General features: G+C 44.2%; 1 protein-coding gene across 1 annotated transcript in view; it reads right to left on the reverse strand.

Moving 5' to 3' along the window:
* The window catches only part of oafa (OAF homolog a), a 73,244-nt gene that overhangs the window by 18,496 nt on the left and 33,445 nt on the right, over positions 1-21,303 (reverse strand). The gene's annotated exons all lie outside the window — the stretch shown is intronic.

Raw genomic sequence — 21,303 nt, forward strand, 5'->3', positions numbered from 1 at the left:
TCGCAGCGCAGCACTCAACAGCTAAAGTATAATATAATTCCCGGCCTGAATGGCTTAAACTTGGTTTTGTGCGAGGCGGCAGTTTATGTGGATATGCCCTGACTGATTATAGCAGCTACGCTTTCCATTTGTATACTTAAATGTCTCACTTCTCCAGACGGCACAAAGTAATTCAATATGTGGAGTTTATGGATGTTCAAACAACTGTCTACTAAAGAGCAGAGACGTGGTTTATGTTTGCTCTTAACAACAGTGCTTCAGCCGACAGTTTGAGGATGGGTTTTTATTCATCATCTTGCGGGCCTGCCCTGACGGTATTGTTCCATTCTGGCTCTGCTCATTTTCTGCTGTCAAATTAAGCGATGTAAAGCTGCAATCTGGAAATTGTTTTCAGCGACTGAAACATTATTTTATCCGGTCTGAAACTAAGTGGTTGGAGACGGTCCTCTCACTCACCCATAGAGACACCTATTCTAGACCCTGGTGTCAGTAAGTTAGGCCAGTGGGTCGGGACCCCCAGGGGGATCCCCAAATTATTTCTGGGGGTCCCCAGAGGATTAACTTGATGTGCAACTGCAACATTGTTTTCTCACTCGACAGTGAACAAACCAAAATAGAAGTTTAAGTGTATAGACTAATCTGCACATTTCTAAAGTGACAATTTAAGGACTTTATAATACCTCTAAAATGACAGATTAAACATTGTCCAAATAGTCAAATATTAGAGGCAGAAATTGTAAAAATAGCCGATCTATATGCTCACAACCGTTGTGAGCATGTAGATCGTCTATTTTCACAATAGAACCGTGTTATACAAAATGTAAGGTTGAGAACCACTGTGGTACAGGCCACGCTACTGGTTGATGAGTAGTACGTCCTGAAGCTCATAAGAACAACATGCCCCCTGGATAAGCGGGGATTGCTTTCTTGTCCCACGGCGGAAATTTGGTTATCTTTGAATCCCGGGGAAAGACATGAAAGTCAGGGATTGCAGCTTTAAGACGGCCTGTTGATGACAATGACATCAGCGCCACAACAACGTCTCTCGGGTGTCCCAAGTCGGCGCCTCAATCGTTTGACGCTGGTTCTTCAACACACAGAAATAAAATGACAATGATGTGATGCTAGGGGTTAGCCAGCGTGAGAAGACTCCGCTGATGACGGAGGCCTCTGGAACATTAGTCAGGGAATATTAATAAAATCTGGGAATAAATTCCTTACCAAGAAATGTCTTCAACAATGTGTGTGTAAAGGTGTCTAGTAACACATCTAACAAAGGGTTAGATGTAGAATTCCTAGGAGCTGAAAAGTTGGGCTCCCATTGACTTTCTATACTGTCTGTATATACTACAGGAAGAAAATACCCAGAAAAAAAACTGCTTAAAGTAGCATGTGAGGGGTCCGACTAGGGGTTTATCATGATTCTGAATCCATTGCGAGCATTTGTTTTGCACAGAAAACATTCCTTGGGCTAAAGATGGCCCCACTAATCGATTGTTTAGTGATGAGTCATCACTTTTTGAGCGGTGGAGCCGTCTCCTATACGTGGCCGTGTGTGTGGGTATGTATGTATGTATGTATGTATGTGTGTGTGTCTGTATGTAGCCTGCAGTACCTTTTCTGACCACACATGTTAAGGGAGGGGCGCTGTTGTTCAGGCCACTGAGGCCAGGCACACTCACATTCACGCACGCACGCACGCGCACACGCACACACACACGCACACACACACACACACACACGCACACACACACACCGCTCAGTTCACACAAGTGTGACTTTCAGTATGTATTCTTTAAGCGAACATCTTTAACTAAAATCTTTGCTTCTATGGGTCCCTGGAACAAACCATACCATTTGGGGGTCCTTGACATGAAAACGAGAACCACTGACATAAAAATGTGTTTTCTTCAGAAAACAGGATCTCAATGGGTTAAGGGGTTCTATGAGAGGGCACGCAAAGCATGCTGGGAAGGCTCCGACAGCGCAGAAAAGGACGACCACGAACCTGTCTCCCTATTCATCTTCTCCCCCTCCCTCCCTCCCTCCCTCCCTCCCCCCAACACACACACAACCCCTCCTCCGCTTTTCACACGGCTGTATGAAGCAGACAAGAGTAGGAGAGGCTTCGTGTCTTACACTCACCGCCTCTGCCCGGAGCGAGCAACACGCGCACGCACACGCACACGCACACGCACACACACACATAGACAGAGTGGTTTATACTTAAGTAAAAGTGTCAATACTGCAATGTAGAATTACTCTGTTACAAGTAAAAGTCCGGAATTCAAAACATACTTGAGTAAAAGTATGAAAGTATTGGCATCCAAATGTAGGCCTACTTAAAAGTACCAAAAGTTTTTTTTTTTTTTTTTTTAAATGGCAGATCCACAAGGTTCATGTATGTTTTATAATATTATAATTTGCATCCACAAAGTATCTAGTAACTGAGGTTTTCTAATAGTTGTAGGGGAGTAAAAGTGCAATATTTGGATTCAAGATGTAGTGGAGTAGAAGTAAAATAATTGGAAAGTAAAGTACAAATACCTCAAAATTGTACTTAAGTAAAAGTACTTAGTTACTTTACACCACACACACACACACACACACACACATAAAGAAAAGGCCAAAGAGTCAACTCTTTTGTTTTCCAGTAAGACTCTTCGTTCTTCTTACTTCCTCTACGACGCGCATCTGTAAACACTGGCAGAGGAAGCCCATACAACCTGGCTGCCCCGGAGCTTGTTTACATTCACTGCTTGTTGTTTCTTTCTAGTCCAACCTGGCATGAACCCTGTTTTCTGAGCAACCGCTTTTAATTTCCGCGAAAGAAACACAGCTAGTTTAGAGGCAACATTGCCATGTTGTTGTTTTATTCCAGGTCGTTCAGAACTACTCAACCTTTGGCCGGGGCGTCACAAGGGGGGGGGGGGGAATAGTGGGACTGAGTTACTAGGGAGGGGCCTTAATTGTTTTATTCTTTAGCAATTGAAAAATAGCAGATATACAAGCTCACAGCGCGGCACCGAGTGCCGCGCTGTGAGCTTGCAGATCTGCCATTTTTGAAAAGTCGTGAAAATGTGAGCAAATCTTTGAATACATTTATTTTTTAAGTGAACATTTGTAATTCAAATTTTGCTTCTGGGAGGTCCCTGGAACTAAATATTTTGAGATGGAAAACATAGGTTACATAGGTTACAAACAGGAAATATTCAAAGACTTTTCAAAATAGCAGATCTACAAGCTCGTAGATCTGCTATTTTTCAGTAGTTAAAGCACAAAATAAAGCGTTCCCAGTCTAAATGGGTTAAACCTCCTCCCCTATGAAGAACATTCATGGGGGGTGAATCCCCGGTGAATCCTTGTACCCAGGGCCCAGAATTTGGTGCGACACCCCTGACCTTTGGAAGAAAAAGTAAACCAGGCCAAATATTGACATAGTTGTCGGCGGCAACGACGTTAGCTTCAAAGGATTCCTTCACACCTCCCCGTCGACGCATCAGACACCGACCCAGAGACAGACGGAAATAAAATAAGACGGATCAAAGTGCGTCGCCTCGGGCCTCGAAAAAAAGCCAATCTACGACTACAAGTGCAAGACGCGTCGTCGCGTGCACGACGCGCAACCTGAGTACAGATCAGGCATCAAGTGCTGTCAGACGTAACTGAAGACTGAAGAGTCTGCAGAAGACATTGATCTTTTGATACTCCAGGTGTCTTAAGTTCACACAACTGGAATAACCATACGTTGGTCTTAAGTTCTGAAACACTACAAAGTTCAAAAAGTGATTAAAGCAGTGGTTCTGAAAGTGGGGTCTGGCGGGGGACCCCCAGGAGTCCTTTGCGGGTGGCCCCAGGGGGTCCCCAGCTAAAATGTGTTAATACAGCATCACAATCGTTTTAACTCCTTTATACCCATTTTATACGTTAGAAAAACGTCTTTTGAAATAATTCACTTTCAATTATAATTCACTTTCAATTATTCTTAATTACAATCAACTCATAATTACACCTGAAAACATCTGTAATCAACTGCGATCGACTAATCCAGGGCTTAAATAGTTGCATCAGATGTGCAACCTGGCCTGACTAGAAGTTTGTTGACTTGTTGACTGTGATTAGACTAGTTAGAAACATGGCTAAATTTAAGGAATGGTCAGAAACGTTCAGAGAAGAAGAGATTATTGCTTTGTAGAAAAAAGGAAAGGAGATAAAAGACACTGAATGTCCCAAAGTTTTGAGCATAGTTGACAAGTTCTAAGTCAAAGGAACACTAATGAACACATTTGTCAGAGGGGGTTGAATCATTTCGAGCACAACTGTATTAATATCACAGTGGAGAGAGTGACACACCTCTAGAGAAGAGACAGAGGGAACCCTGACAGACCTCCAAGAGAGGAGAGACCCCGTCTTCGGGACCTCCCAGACAGCACACACACATATGGCACTCTGCTACGGCACTGTGTGTGTGCACACGTGTGTGTGTGTGTGTGTGTGTGTGTGTGTGTGTGTGTGTGTGTGTGTGTGTGTGTGTGCGTGCGCGTGTGTGTGTGCGCGTGCGAGGGGGCTAAAAAAAAAAGGAGGGGGAGGGCATTCTTGTCAGACACACAAACACACACACGGCTTGCCCCAGGGCTTTCTGGGTAATTACAGAGGAGCAGAGCAGCTCCAGCACTCGGTTGGTGTTACGATGCGGTTGTACCACACCGAACACACCAATAACTCCAGAGGCGTCAGTTGGGTATGGCAGCTGCCATACCTTGGCTACAGGGGGGAAAAAATTAAACATACTTCTTAAAATGAATTCATCATGCCTGTTGCTAAGGTATGGCAACATGACTGGTGAATTGCGCGTCTGTTTCCTAAACCCACCAGGATTGGAGTTACGACCCGCCTCGCGGAAACGCGAGGACTTCCAGGAGTGGCTGAAATCCTTGCCGGACACATGGAGGGTGGATAAAGTCAGACCTAGTAAAGGGATGAAGACAATATAAAACTTGTAGGCTACTGAGAAAAGCCTGCATTTGCACAATGCACAGCTATTAATTTGTCACTACAGTGCTCAAAATATACTGTGCAGAAAAAATAAGTGAAACTTACTTTGTACTGTGCTTAAAAAAGGTAAAACTTTGTAACACTGCTAAAGAGAAAAACGTACTGAGAAAGCCATTAATTTGTCACTACTGTGCTCAAAATAAAAACTCTTACTGATTATCAGTTAAATTGTTATAGTTTGGATATGGCTTTGGGCGTATTATGCTGAGTGCATTATTGTAATGGGTCGGTGGGGCGTAGGTACAGTATTGCTTTGCACTTGAGCGAGCAGCACTAACGTTCATACGCACTTTCATACCTAAGACTATTGAGAGGGGCGCTTCCGCGAGGCGGGTCTTAACTCAATCCTGGTGGGTTTAGGAAACACGCGTCTTGCGCGCAAGACACCAGTCATGTTGCCATACCTTAGCCTTTACTGAACGGACGCCACTGAATAACTCTTCCCCCAGCAACTGTGTTCTGATGTGTGTGTGGGTGAGAGTCTGACTCCCGATCACCTGGTGTGTCTTACGAGCGCACTAGACTTGGGTGGTATCTATTTTCTCATACTTCCTGACAGTCCTCCCGCCCGGGGGTTTATTATGCTATACACGTATATAAATATACATGTAGATCTATGACGATATGGTAATACAAAAAGAGAGGGGCGGTTATAAAAACAGCATGGCTTATGCCTGAATCTTGGACAAGCCATGTTGTTACTGACACTGTGATGTCACATGCCTGTGAGTGACATCATGTTTTCATGGGAGGTGACATCATCACCTTCGTCAATCACCTCGTATTGACATGTTACGTAAGCCCCTTTTCCACTGGCCCAACACCACACCACTCCACTCCACTCCACACCGCCCACTTGTGCCAGGTTTTCCACTACCAGGACCTGGGTAGGGTGGTGTGAAAGTGGTACTAAACGTGGTACTAAAAAGTATCCAATCTAGAGTAGGTCTGAGCTAGGCCAAACAGGGCCAAAAACTTAATAATGACTGATCACTCACTGACTTTTCATTTAGACCAACAGGATATAGTTGTATACATGATAATAGATTATATTGTGTTATAAGTTATAACCATTATTAGAATCTATTATAGTGTATTATAACTATCATAGTAATACATTAATACTTTATAGTGTATTATAATCACAGTTATAATGTGAGGTCCCCGGAACAGAATATTTTGAGATGGGGGTCCGCGGCCACATATCATTTTGGGTGTCCTTGACATGACAAAGTTTGAGAACCACTGATATAGGTTGTTTCTAGAAACGTTTTCTAAATATTACGTTTTCTAAAAAAAAAAAAAAAAAAAAAAAAAGATGTGTTCACTCTAGATTTGGGTCTTGGAATATCTATTCTGCATCTAGCTTAGGGGCACAGACTGGTTGGCAAACGCTAGGTCACAGACTTTAGACTGATGCTAGCTGGATAGATCGCCCAGACGTCGGGCAACTTCAACATTGCGTCTCTGAGTGGACAAGGCACCAGAATCAGGTCAGATCGCGGTGGTATAGAGATACGTTTATCCTGTGGATTGTGGAGTGCCATTTCTAGAAAAAGTTTTGCATTTCAAAATGCATAAAACACGTGTGGAAAAATATTCTGGGGTTTGGTTTTCTCGACCCGCTGGCGCGGCTGTGCGTAAGAAACGTGGCTCTGATGATCAGTCCAGTGGTTTGTGAGATTGGAGTCGACACGTGCACATGCACACACACACACACATAGGCACACACGCACACACAAATGCCTATGCACGCGCACACACACACTGCAAAACCTTTCAGTGAAAACACTGCTGACAGTTCAAGGCTAAGGTTGCACACTGCACTGCATTTTTTCATTGCGTTTTGGAAATCCGAAATACTCGAAAGCATTTTTCAGGCCAAGGAGAGAGAGAGAGAAGAGAGAGAGAGCAAGGGACCCAGTGGTGACATTTGCGAAAACTGGAAAAAAATCAACCCTGGTCCGAAAATAAATACGAAACGGACGGCAGTGTGCAAACCTGATTGACGTAACGTGAGGTTGATTTTTTTATTTACGTGCTCAGAAATGCACTCTGATATTCGGCCCGAAAAAAGCAGTAGTGGTACTACGATCTTAAAGGTTTCAGTAAGCACACACACACACACACACACACACACACACACACACACACACACACACACACACACACACACACACACACACACACACACACACACACACACACACACACACACACACACACACACACACACACACACACACACACACACACACACACACACACACACAGCTAGGTGGCTTGCCCCATAGGAGCGACGCCATGAAAAAAAAAACATAAAACGTGAGCTGCTGGTGATAAAAGATATTATTGCATCACGTATGACATTGTCTAGCCTACTGCTTCTTAAAGTGCGGTTCACAACTGACCTTTACTCTCTTAGAGGGAGCAAATTTGGCCATTTTATATCTTTGGGACCCCAATCTACAGCGTCAGATTCTCAGTGTCAATTTGACTCTCAGAGTTACAGAACTGTTAATGTGTTCATTTGGACCCTTGGCGGTCCCGGCCCGGCCCCACCTTTAGAACCAGTGTAATATGCTGTAGCAAGGGTCTTCAACAGGGGGTCCTCAGAGTTACTACAAGGGGTCCTCCAAATCTTTGAGTGATAGAAACGTTCTACTTTTTTTATATTAACGATTTGAACCCTAATGTCCATATTCTGAAAACTTTAGCCAAAAATAGCAGATCTACAAGCTCACAACGCCTCGCGCTGTGAGCTTGTAGATCGGCTATTTTCGGCAAAGAGGTTTGGTGTTGAGGGGAAAAAGAGCCGACCAAGTACAGAGTGAAAGGTCAAGTTCATTGAAGGGCCAGTTCACCTTTGGGACAACCAGATCTTTTTGGGGTTTTTTTTTGTGTTCAATCTGTGTTTTGAGATATTTTAGTATTTCAGCATGAACGATGATGCATTTTGCATCATATGATGAAGCATGAAGTGGTTAAGTATCTGAAAACACAAATTGACATGAATCCAAAATACACGATGATTGTGCTGTCAAACAATTAAACTATTTGGAATCTACAGTATGAACATGTTGTGGGGGTCCCTGCTTCAGCTCTCTCTCAACTAAGGGGTCCTTGGCCTGAAAACGTTGAAGACCCCTGGTCTATAGTAATAATAACTTTTATCTATATAGCAGCTATTTAAACAAAGTTACAAAGTGCTAAACAGTCTACTTAAGACACGACGTGCTGGTTTCAGAATAGAATAATGATTAATACATTCCATAGGTTCAGCATACCTTGCTGGAGGATACAGTGCCAGTGCCAAGGCAGGGTGTGTGGGTGGTGGTGACAGACTCTGGCTAATAAACTGCCTTTGTAGCTGGAAGAAGAATTCATCTCAAGGTAAAGTTCTATGTTACCATAGTTTCCATTTCCATATCTACTTTTTTAAAGTTACTGAAAATCATATTAGCCCCTTAGCCGAGAGAGAGATGAAGCAGGGACTGGGACCCCCACACCAAAGATTCCATTTAGTTTCATCGTTTGACAGCACAATCGTCAGTGTATTTTGGATTCCTGTCAATTTGTGTTTTCAGATATTTAACCACTTGAACCGTCAATACTTAATAAACTTGGCCTTCTTTCACGCTGTACTTAGTCTGCTCTTTTTCCTCTCAACACCAAACATCTTTGCCGAAAATAGCTGATCTTCATGCTCACAACGCCTCGCAGCATGAGGCGTTGTGAGCTTGTAGATCTGCCATTTTTGGGTAACGTTCTCCGAATATGGACGCTAGGGATCAAGAGGTTAATATAAATTTTAAAAAAAAGGATCAATGTGATATATCCATGACGTACGGTACGTCAACGATCCTGAAGTGAAAGCTAAATACAATTTCACAAAAACATATGAGGAGAAAAAAAAAAGTCTGTTATGTCTGTGGCCCTACTGGCAATGTGCACAATAAATAGAGGTTTATCACTCACACACACACACACACACACACACACACACACACACACACACACACACACACACACACACACACACACACACACACACACACACACACACACACACACACACACACACACACACACACACACACACACACACACACACACACACACACACACACACACACACACACACACACACACAGCTCCTTGTTGAAAGGAATTCCCACTCAGTCACAGATTTACATCATTAAACAAACACACTGCTAGCACACATGTCACGCACCTGCATTGACTTCCTCGGGAACTGTGTGACACATGCACATTGTACTTGGGGGTTGATGGCTCTGCACTTTTAAGATGCTCCCTAATTTTAGTCAAGCAACATTCTAAGCCAGGGGTCTTCAACGTTTTCAGGCCAAGGACCCCTTAGTTGAGAGAGAGATGAAGCAGGGACCCCCACAACCTGTTCATAGATTCCATATAGTTTAATTGTTTGACAGCACAATCATCAGTGTATTTTGGATTCATGTCAATTTGTGTTTTCAGATACGTATTTAACCACTTGAGCCGTCAATACATAACTTGACATTTCACTCTGTACTTAGTCTGCTCGTTTCTATCACACACAGATTTGGAGGACCCCTTGTAGTAACTCTGAGGACGCCCTAGGGGTCCCGGACCGCCTGTTGAAGACCCCTGATCTAACAGGAAAGATGTTACACTGTAATATGACAGAGATGTAAGGTTCTATAATTCTGTATAGTGCCGTGGAACAACAGGGGTGGCCTGAGCCAAAAAGGTTTGAGAACGCCTGTAACTCATGGGTCTTCAACAGGGGGTCCGGGACCCCTAGGGGGTCCTCAGAGTTATTACAGGGGGTCCTCCAAATCTTTATGTCATAGAAACCTTTTTTTTTCTTCTTTTTTATATTAACCAATTGAACCCTAGCGCCCATATTCTGAGAACTTTAGCCAAAAATAGCAGATCTACAAGCTCACAACGCCTCGCGCTGCGAGGCGTTGTGAGCTTGTAGATCGGCTATTTTCGGTAAAGAGCTGTGGTGTAGAGGGGAAAAAGAGCACACTAATACAGAATGAAAGGTCAAGTTTTTTAAGTATTGACGGTTCAAGTGGTTAAATATCTGAAACTGACATGAATCCAAAATACACAGATGATTGTGCTGTCAAAAGATGAAGCTATATGGAATCTATTAACAGATTGTGGGGGTCCCTGCTTCATCTCTCTCTCAACTAAGGGGTCCTTGGCCTGAAAACGTTGAAGACCCCTGCTGTAACTAGTGTGTCAACGTGGCTAAATTGAAACACTCCCAGGCAGTGATTTAAAGTTACTAGGTACATTTACTCAAATACTGTATTTGTGTACAATCTTTATGTATGTTTTACTTTACTGAGTATTTCCGATTTCCAATGCTTTTACTTCTACTCCATTACACTCTCAGAGGCAAATAATATACTTTTACTCCACTACATTCATTTGAAAACTTTAGTTACTTTGTAGCTTTTGATTATTACAAACATACACCAGTAAGACTCCCTAATCGGGAGATAAGCGACCGTCAGGTCGCAGCGTGATTTTAGGGCAAAATGTGTAGGAGCAGTGTCCAAAAATGTGGTTGAAAAAAATCGGCCTGATGGTGGCGCTATATGGGACATCCATATTGATGAGATGAGTGTAGACATACTGTGTACCGATTTGTGTGATTTTAGGGCAAAAATTGTAGGAGCAGTGTCCAAAAATGTGTTTTGCAAGAATCGGCCTCATGGTGGCGCTAGAAGAGGGCCATGTGAGAAATGAGGGGTGGGGTCTCCGCGCCGCAGAGGCAGACGAATAGGTACCGGCCCCGGCTCTCCCAGTCGCTCCTAGCCCGAGTTACGGCATTTTATGTGCGCTGCAGTGGCAGGGGGTCCTCCACTGGGGGCGCCACCACTTGGGCAAAAGTGTGACGTGTGACGTGTGACTGACTGACTGACTCACTCACTGACTCAGGGACGGACGGACAGCCGGTGGAGGTTTTGGTAGTAATTACAAACATACATTAGCCACTTCAGCCTATACATTTCGTCCATTTGAAAATAGCCGATCTACAAGTTCACAATTCGTCGCAATTCGACGCATTGTGAGCTTGTAGACCTGCCATTTTCAAACGATTTTTTATACATTTGAAAACGTGAAATGGGACATTCTGAGGACACACAAAATGAGTACTCTTACTCAAATACATTTTGAATTACGGACTTTTACTTGTAAGTATTTCTATATTGCAGTATTGATACTTTCACAATAAATAAATGTGAGTACTCTTTCCACCACTGCTCTCTCAGGCTCTCACATTGACATCATGACACGTTGCAGTTGAGTTGGATCCCAGCCTGCATCATGTAAGCCATGAGTTAGCAGCTCCTTCTAGAAGGACACTGATCCTCATACGGAGCCATAAATCAATACAACATGTGTACACAATGCTAATGTAGCCTGCCATATCCACAAGTTTCCCAACAAGCTTACTGGGGGGGAAATGTGGTCTTCACTTCCTCTACACAGCTGATTCAAATCAATGAACAAGCACCGTGAAATCACCATGCAGAGATTCAGGTGTGATAGTTGCACGACAAGCAATCACATTAAACAGTAAGGGGACAGGAAGTGATGCGCACCTTTTACAAAAAGCCATGGGACATAGTCGGGGGCCTAAGGGAGATGACATGGTAATCTCGCGCTAATTAGTCTAAAAGCGTGATATTTTGCACAGATGTAGCCCAGGGTATGCTCGCCCGAGTCGGCGACCTTCGGGGTCGCCACAGCTCCAGAAAACACCCAAAAAAACTCTGAAAAGTGATGACTCATCACTTTTCATCACTTAAACCATCGTTTTCTGAGGCCATTTGTAGCCCAAGGAATGTTTTTTGTGCAAAACAAATGCTTGCAATGGATTCAGCATCATTACAAACCCCTAGTTAGACCCCTCACATCCAACTTAAATACCCAGAAAAAAAGTGTTTTTCTGGGTATTTTCCTCCTGTATAGAAAGTCGATGGGAGCCCAACTTGATTTGGCCGCTGTGGCGACCCCGAAGGTCGTCGACTCGGGCGCCCTAGCTAAATCATTAGAGCATACCCTGGGCTACATCTGTGCAAAATTTCGCGCTTTTAGACTGATTAGCGCGAGATATCCTTAATGCCCCCGACTAACATAGGAAACTTGTGGATAGGGATGGGACGATATGAAAATGTCATATCACGATGATTGTGACCAAAACTGTGAAGAAGTCAATATGCCAGGCTAGCTACTCACCAGCGTCGGGAGGTTAGCTACTCACCAGCGTTAGTTTTACTGAGGTTAGGGTTAGGGTTAAGGTTAGGTTTAGGTCGTCGGCATGCCCACCCGTCGGCATATTGGCGCGGACCCCTATTCAATCATTTACCCGGGGGAACCACGGGAACCCCGTCAAGGAACACTGAGGATCCCCCGACCCACCATTGAGAACCACTGACATACATGCATATAGGGGTGGGTGATATGGAAAAATACAATATCACGATATTTCCCCAAGCTGTATCACGATACACGATTTTATCACGATTCTTTTTCACGTTGGTTTTTATGGTTATTTTTCAAGTTACTTGACAAAAACTAGACTCTCTGGGTTCCTTTTGGGAGGACTAAATTGCACTTTACAAGTATGTAACTCTGATAGTATACAAATGAAACCAAATGGACCCTTACGGGTCCATTTGGTTTCATTTGTATACTGTCAGAGTTAAGTGGAGACCTTGACATTTTAAAGTTTGAGTTAAAAATGTAGACCAAAATGCAGGTTTAAATTGAATTCTGCAATGAATCTCTGTATTAACGATTAAACAGGCTCCCTCAATTGTATCGCGATATATACGATATCTCTGAAAAGGCATATCGTGGAGATATTGTATCGTCTCAACGATAATTATCACCATATCGCCCACCCCTACATGTATATAAATGCTTAACTGTCTGTGAGCAAAACTAACAGCTCCACAGACATGGATGGAATGGGAGAGGTGGGCAGCCAAAACAACATCGATGGAGTGGGAGCGGTGGGCAGTCAAAGAAACTATAAAAAGTCACGATTATGATAATACGGTGAACGTCTGGAGGGTTTGAGAGGGCTGTTCAAAGGACGGCTATGCGCTCTTCAGAAAACAAACACGGCAATAGCAATGACATCGTCTGCACTAGAAGCAGTCACATCGAGAGCTGTGTTTGTTTGGACAAGACCAGACACCCATCTGCCTTGCCTGTCCCTCGTGTGCCAACTCTGGCACTTCACTGGGGCGGGCACCGCGCACACGCACGCGCGCACACCAGGGACGTGCTGGGCCCCTGATTCAGCCCGGGAAAAAGAGTTGGAGAGGCCCTCTTTTTTTTTTAAATATATTTCGTCGTTGTCGGGTGGAAACCTTGTATGTCCAAAACCGTTTGTTTTGTATTTATCATTTTAAAAAGGATTTAAACTAGTGAAAACAGCCGATCTACAAGCACACAACACCAGGCGTTGTGTGCTTGTAGATCTGCTGTTTTCACTACTTTTGTGCAACGGCCTTATGATGAAGCAGGGATTTGCTTTGCGAAAATACAAGGTTTCTGCCCGACAGTGACGATTTACTTTGTTGGCCGCCCAGCCCCCAAAATGGAACGAAGGCCGACATTGTATAATTTATTGTTTTCCTAATGGCCGGCCTGGACCGGCCGGGAATGAACCGGCCGTTCGGGAGTTGTCCCGCTTTTCCCAATGGCCAGCACGTCCCTGGCGCACACGCACACACACACACACACACACACACACACGAAAGAGCATGCACGCACGCGCACACACTTACTTCATCATCTCGAAACATCTGGAATTGTAACATTGCTATATTGCATTTCTTCAGCTCTAAAATAATTCAGATTGTTGCATAATTATTTGCTCTTCTGTCACAATTCTCTCGCTCTCTGTCGCCATTTTCTTTCTCTCCAGTGAATTACCGTTGCTTGCTTTATTGAGCTGTCCTGTTACCCTGCTGACCGAATACGTGTCCTAATATCATCCAACTGTTTCTCAATGCTGCTACACTATATCGTTGTTGTCGGGCGGAAACCTTGTATCTCCAAGTTTCAAATGTGTGCGTTCTTTCGCAAAGTAAAGCCCTGCTTCATCATATAAGGCCATTGCACAAAAGTAGTGAAAACAGCAGATCTACAAGCACACAACGCCTCGCGGTGCGAGGCGTTGTGTGCTTATAGATCGGCGGTTTTCACTAGTTTAAACATTTTAATAAATGCAAAACGAACGGTTTTGGATATACAAGGTTTTCACCCGACAACGACGATACTGATTTACTATGACACTACGGCATACTACTAGGAGTTAGTTCACTAGTACTAGTGGTTCTCAAATGTTTTATTTTCAAGGACCCCCTTAGCCGATCTACAAGCTCACAATGCGTGCGAAGCAGCGCATTCACTAGTTCCCGGCCAAACATCTGATTTCTCTTTTGGGTCACAGGCTAAAACGTTTGGGAACCACTGACTCTTAACAACCCATTTAGGCCTAGAATTATTGAATGCTTTAACCAGTGACAAATAGCAGATATACAAGCTCACAGCGCGGCACCGAGTGCCGCGCTGCGAGCTTGTAGATCTGCTATTTTTGAAAAAGTCGTGAAAATGTGTGCAAATCGTTGAATATACAGTATTTTCAAAGCGAACGTTTGTAACTCAAATTTTGCTTACGGGTGGTCCCTGAAATTCAATATTTTGAGATGGGGGTCCGTGGCCAAATAAATATCATTTTGGGGGTCCTTCACATGAAAAGGTTTGAGAACCACTGACATAGTAGTCTCTCAAGAACAGACTAACTGAGCTCCAGTTAAGTGAAAATGACCTTCTCTTTGACGATGACTAGCCAGATTGCTGACATAGAAACGTAGGTTTTTCAAAAAACCTTAGAAGGATTCAAAAGACACTTATAGAATCGGGTGAAAATTCTATTTTTCACGATTTTTTAAAAATAGCAGATCTACAAGCTCGCTGTGAGCTTGTATATCTGCTATTTTTCAATAGTTAAAGCATAAAATAATGATACACAATATAGTGTACCCGTTCTGAGTGGGTTAAAGTACTCCTACATCACCTCCATCACCGAATCCCTGGACAAGACCTGGGCAGCTTGTTATCTCCTGTTCTCAAGCATGTTGTGGAAGCAACGCTCACAGGGCTGCGTCATTTATCTTTTGAAAACACAAACTTTCGCTGATAAAAAGCATATGCTTGGCAATAAAAGAGCAGGAATTCGGCACAAACAAACCACCAAATTTATTGTCCTCTGAATGCAGTCCGTCCCTGCGTAATATTATCGATGTCTGTTTTTCGTCCGGAAACGAATGCGCATGTCAAAACACAGACTTGATAAACAATTTGCCACGTAAACAAGTTAAATCTCAGGAGGAAAGAGGTGCCTAATAAGTTACATTTCATCCAAGCCTTTTAATCAAAGCCTCATTTTGGATCCAAGGCTTTGATAAGAACTTCTTTAATTTCACTCTTTGAATAAGTTTGATCACCGTTTTGAATGGCTTGGCCTCCCGATAGGCCACAGTATCTAGGATCATATTCATACCAGAGTATCTAGGATCATATTCCTAGCAGGATATGACAAGACAGTGGTGGACAGTAACAAAGTACATTTACTTGAGTACTCTACTTGAGTATTTGCATTTTTGGATACTTACAATATGACTTTCACGTACAGCAATTTGCTATTAAAATTATGTACTTTGTGCTTTCAAATACTTTTTTTTAAGCAAGTACTCCATTAATTAAACTTGAGTACAAGTTTGACTGAGCAACTCGTTGAGTAACATTTGACCAGGAGTATCTGCAGACCTGGGCATTGTGCCGTGTAGGGTTAATGGCAAATTACAAAATAAACACATTTTCTCATTTTACCTCACGCATTGACTAAAGCTGCATTGCTTTTGTTTTGAAGTTTTTTATTCACGCACATGGACGCAATGCGTACATCAGCACGTGTGCGTGATCATTGGATGTTGTCTCAATAACAAGCAGGTGGTCAGACTGGTCACACGTCAAGACGACCTGCCTTACCTTACCCATCAAAAATGGCTAAAGTGGATGCCGAATGCCGGGTTTTCAACAAAGATTGGACTGCTTATTTACTGAAGTCGGAGGTAAAGCCGTGTGTTTAGTTTGCGGGGAGCACATCTTGCGGGGAGCACTGCCTTTTGGCCCGGCCCTCCACAATATTTTCTGTTGTTCATGTGGCCCCATGGAAAAAATAATTGCCACCCCTGATTTACAGTATAGATTTCATATAGATTTGACCCTAGACTAGTACTGGGTTTGAGTACTTGTCCGCTACTAGACTGTTAGTAGTCATCGTCACTGTTCATGCCTCATCTATCAGCCTCATTTCCTCACCGGTTAGCACACACACCGGTTAGTCTTTCTCCCCCTCATTTCCTGCATACAAAGTGTCCCTAAACAGTTCGGGCTGTCTCGATAATTGCTTACACATTCTGTGCAAGTTGAATGGATCCCTCGCTCTGGCTTGCACACATAACTCCCACAAACACACAGAGTGCTCTAAGGTCTGGAGTCAAGGTTTCCACCTTGTATGATGGCTATGTGCAGCGAACCCAGCCAACTCCTGGGGGCATAAGACAAGAAATGCACCATAAAAACACTGAGCTGTAGTTTACAGCTGCAATCCGGAACTCCGTTTAGTGATTTTCTCTTTTTTTTCTTTGTACCCAATTTACATAGAGTACTATCAAAATCTCCACCGGCTGTCAGTCAGTCAGTCAGTCTGTCTGTCTGTCTGTCTGTCTGTCTGTCTGTCTGTCTGTCTGTCTGTCTGTCTGTCTGTCTGTCTGTCTGTCTGTCTGTCTGTCCGTCACATCACGTCACACTTTTGCCCCACTCATATCACCGCCACCGTTGCCCCTATCCATGCCAAACTTTGCACACACACTCCTTGGCTGCCAAACCACAACCACCACCCCTCATTTCTGACGTGGCCCTCTTCTAGCGCCACCATCAGGCTGATTTTTTAAAACACATTTTTGGACACTGCTCCTACAGATTTTGCCCTAAAATCACGCAAAGCGGTGTATACATGTGACCTGACGGTCGCTTATCTCCCGATTAGGGAGTCTTACTGGTACATTAAAACTAGTACCTCTGCTGTGCTTGGAGTTGCTCTCCCTACTGCTGCATGGTTGGTGGGACAGTGGTTCTTCTCATCGTTTTCCGACGTGACCCTCCAAAATAATCATATATGATCTGGGGACCACCCTCTGTCTGGGGACCACCCAGCACTTGGAATTGTAGGAGTCTTACTTATAAAGGGTTAAACAAAATAAATTTGACATTTTCTTTTGACAATTTCCGCCACCACAACAACAACAACATGTTTAAAATAGGGGACCCCCGCCAGGTGTCACCAGGGGGGTCCGGGACCCCTCAGAGTTAGGTCCTCAGAGTTACTACAAGGGGTCCTCCAAATCTTTGTGTGATAGAAGCTTGTTTTCCTCCTTTTCTATATTAACCATTTGAACCCTAGCGTCCATATTCTGAGAACTTTAGCCAAAAATAGAAGATCTACAAGCTCAGCTTGTAGATCAGCTATTTTCGGCAAAGAGGTTTGGTGTAGAGGGGGAAAAGAGCAGTCTAAGTACAGAGTTAAAGGTCAAGTTAGTAATGACGGCTCAAGTAGTTAAATATCTGGATATGATTCCAAAAATACACTGATGATCATGCTGTCAAACAATGAAACTATATGGAATCTATGAAAAGGTTGTGGGGGTCCCTGCTTCATCTCTTCTCTCTCAACTAAGGGGTCCTTGGCCTGAAAACGTTGAAGACCCCTGGTGTGGAGAGCTGCAGCAGCGGAAGGGAATGTTCCTCTCCCTCCATTCAAAGCCGTGTTATCGTCCTGCAGTCCACTCCCACTGTTTACTCATTTAGACCAGCCAGGCCTCCTCCTCCTCGCTCGGGAGGGGAGGGGAGGGGAGGGGAGGGGAGGGGAAGGCCAGGTGTGACCGGTCCCTTCAAATCTGACTGACTCCTACATTCCTGCCATGGGGAGAGCCTCTGTAATTAGCCTCAACTCAAGCATTTCTTTCTCTCTCAGCCACAGGACTCACAGGAGGAGCTTTTCTCCTCGCTCCTTTTGTCTGCTTCGTCCCCCCCCCCCCCCCCCTGCCTTCACCCTTTTCTCTCTCTCTCTCTCTCCCCCAACCTGAGCTTTAATCCTGAGCTACACCTGTGCCTTTTCACTTGGGGTCGCCCCCCCCCCTCCCCCTCCCCCATACACCAAGGTAAATACACCCCTCCTCCCTTCCTCACCACCATCGCCAAACACGTGGTAATCCCTCCCCCATGTGCAGTGTTGCCAGATCATGCGAGAGGAACAAACAAGCGACCGGGTCTATGAAAAAACGGGCCCAAAAAGAAGCGACTATTAGGCTACATGTGATAGATACCTTTATTATCCCGAAGGGGGAATTCGGTTGCCCAGAGGCAGCACAGCAGTTTCAAGTTACAAAGAAGTAAGAAAATAAACATAAAGTGTCGAAAAAGCTGTCACGAAAAAAAAGAAGAATATATACATAAAGTGACTAGAAACTAAGAAACATTCAACGCTCATAAGTGACGTGTCAGTGTCACGCGCAAAAAAAGCAATACTCAAAGCATAAAGCAGTGCCAAACTAGTGCCAAACTAAAGTGTACAGTCAATGCTAGTCAGTGCAACACAAGCACCACCATGTCAACACAGCAATAGTACTCAATTCTACCAACACAACTCAATAGTGCAAGGCCAAACAATAAGTGTCCATAGTCAGTGCAAATAAATCAAGAATAAAAGAAAAAGGTGCCACAGCAAGACGCCACAAGCAACCCTCTCTGGGAAGTCAGTACAACTTTTGTTCCAGTACTGTAAGGTAACAGTTGTCCTAGGTTATCCTATTTGGCCTTATTGGCAAGCGACCCTTATGAGTCTCGTTGTATTGCTTGAGCCCTTTATCCAATATGCATTGGATATTTGAAAATAGCCAATCTACAGGCTAACAACGCGCCGCATTGCGAGGACTTGCGCTTGTAGATCATGTACTGTAGGTGTCCGTGGACAAGGCGGCCCGTGACATGAAAATGTTTGAGAACCACCGGTTTAAAACATTTTAGTTAACAAGCCCAAGAATAAGCAATCTTTGCTCATTTTAAAGCAAAAAACTACCAGTTTTTACATGTGCACTTTGCTGAGAAGGAAAGCCCAAAGTCGCTTATAATAAGTGGACATGGCAACACTGCCCTGGCGTTGTTTTTAAAGGGGAATCTGAGACATTAGGAATGTCGAGGAGGGATGCAGAGAATGGGACAATTTGGTTCCTGTTTGGTTGACAAATAGAGAGGTTGAACACACTGGAGAGGTTGAAGGAGTCGAGAGGAAGGTTGTGGACACTAAAGCAGGACCAGGAGTTCCAAAAGTCTTTCGTGCCAAAGACTGAACAGGGGACCCCCCACCCTGGGGACCCCCCACCCTGACAAGCACTTGGAATCCTAGGCATTACATTTAGTTTGACTCGGTTCCACAGATAAATATCGTTGTGATCTACAACACCTCGGCATTGTGAGCTTGTAGATCGGCTATTTTGATAATGTTTGCCTCTTTCTTCCTCTTATTGCGACCACCAGGTCGCAGTTACTATCTAACCCTCCACCGGCTGTCATGTCAGTCACGTCACGTCACACTTTTGCCCTACTCATATCTCCGCCACCGTTGCCCCTATCTGTGTGCAAACTTTGCACACACACTCCTTGGCTGCCAAACCACAACCTCCACCCCTCATTTTTCACATGGCCTTCTTCTAGTGCCACCATCAGGCCTATTTCTCAATAACACATTTTTGAACACTGCTCCTACAGATTTTGCCCTAAAATCACACAAAGCGGTACACAGTATCTCTAAAGTCATGTCATCAACATGGATCTGTCCCATTTCCCATATTCCCTCCCGATTGGCTACCATTGCCTTCTAAAGTTTGTGTATGCGACCTGACGGTCGCTTATCTCCCGATTAGGGAGTCTTACTAGTTGTAGAAAAGTTTTTATTTTATTTTTATTATTATATGCACCTTGTACAGTTTAACTGAGCCACAGTGTGTACATGTGTGCTGTCACATATATTCATAGGCACGGTGTAATCCTTTTTAATTAGTCATGGGAGCGTGGCTGGATGGCCACCAGGCCTCTCCCCAGTCCGTCCGTCAGCCTTATCCACAGACAGGGTCTTTAGAGGGGATTGGAAAACAGGAAGGGCCTCTTTGCCCCGCGGACCGCCTCTGTCAACTCTCTGTGTGTGTGTGTGTGTGTGTGTGTGTGTGTGTGTGTGTGTGTGTGTGTGTGTGTGTGTGTGTGGATGTGGATGTAAGCAAGGGTGAGTTGGCACGGTTAACATGGCTGTCCAAAGTGAGACTTTAGTGTCTGGGAACGTTCACTTCAGTGGAGTGGCTGCTGCTGCTGCCGAACCCTCGGCGAAAAAACAAGCCGCTCTCCTTTTCAACAAGAGCCCCGACCAGGGGCGTCACAAGGGGGGGGGGGGGGGGGGAGTGGGACTGAGTTACCAGGGCCCAAGGTGGAGGGGCCTTAATTATTTCATACTTTAGATCTGCTATTTTTGAAAAGTCGTGAAAATGTGTGCTAATCTTTGAATATATGTATTTTCAAAGCGAACGTTTGTAACTAAAATTTTGCTTCTGGAACTAAATATTTTGAGATGGGGATCCGTGGCCAAATACATAACATTATGGGGGGTCCTTCACATGAAAAGGTTTGAGCACCACTGACATGGAAACATAAATATTCAAAGCGCACATTTTCAAGAATTGTTCTAAAATAGCAGATCTATAAGCTCGCAGCGCGGCACTCGTTGCCGCGCTGTGAGCTTGTAGATCTGCTATTTTTCAATAGTTAAAGCACAAAACGCGAGTTAATCCTTGTACCCAGGGCCCAGAATTTGGTGCGACACCCTGAGCCCCGGCGTTATGGCTCCGTCCGCACACACAGCTCTTATTCTCCCAGCCAATAAACCAACAAGTATATTATTCTCCTCCGCACACTGCAGGGTGTTTGGCTCGCCTGGTTACAGCCACCGGGACGGAGAATTCCCACTGTAAATGGCACCTTTTGACCATTCTGAATAGGCTTTTGTGCACCTCTTTAAATAATCTGTCCAAACCA

This window comes from Nannobrachium achirus (assembly GCF_963921795.1).
Source record: "Nannobrachium achirus genome assembly, chromosome: 8".
In the NCBI taxonomy this organism is placed as follows: Eukaryota; Metazoa; Chordata; class Actinopteri; order Myctophiformes; family Myctophidae; genus Nannobrachium; species Nannobrachium achirus.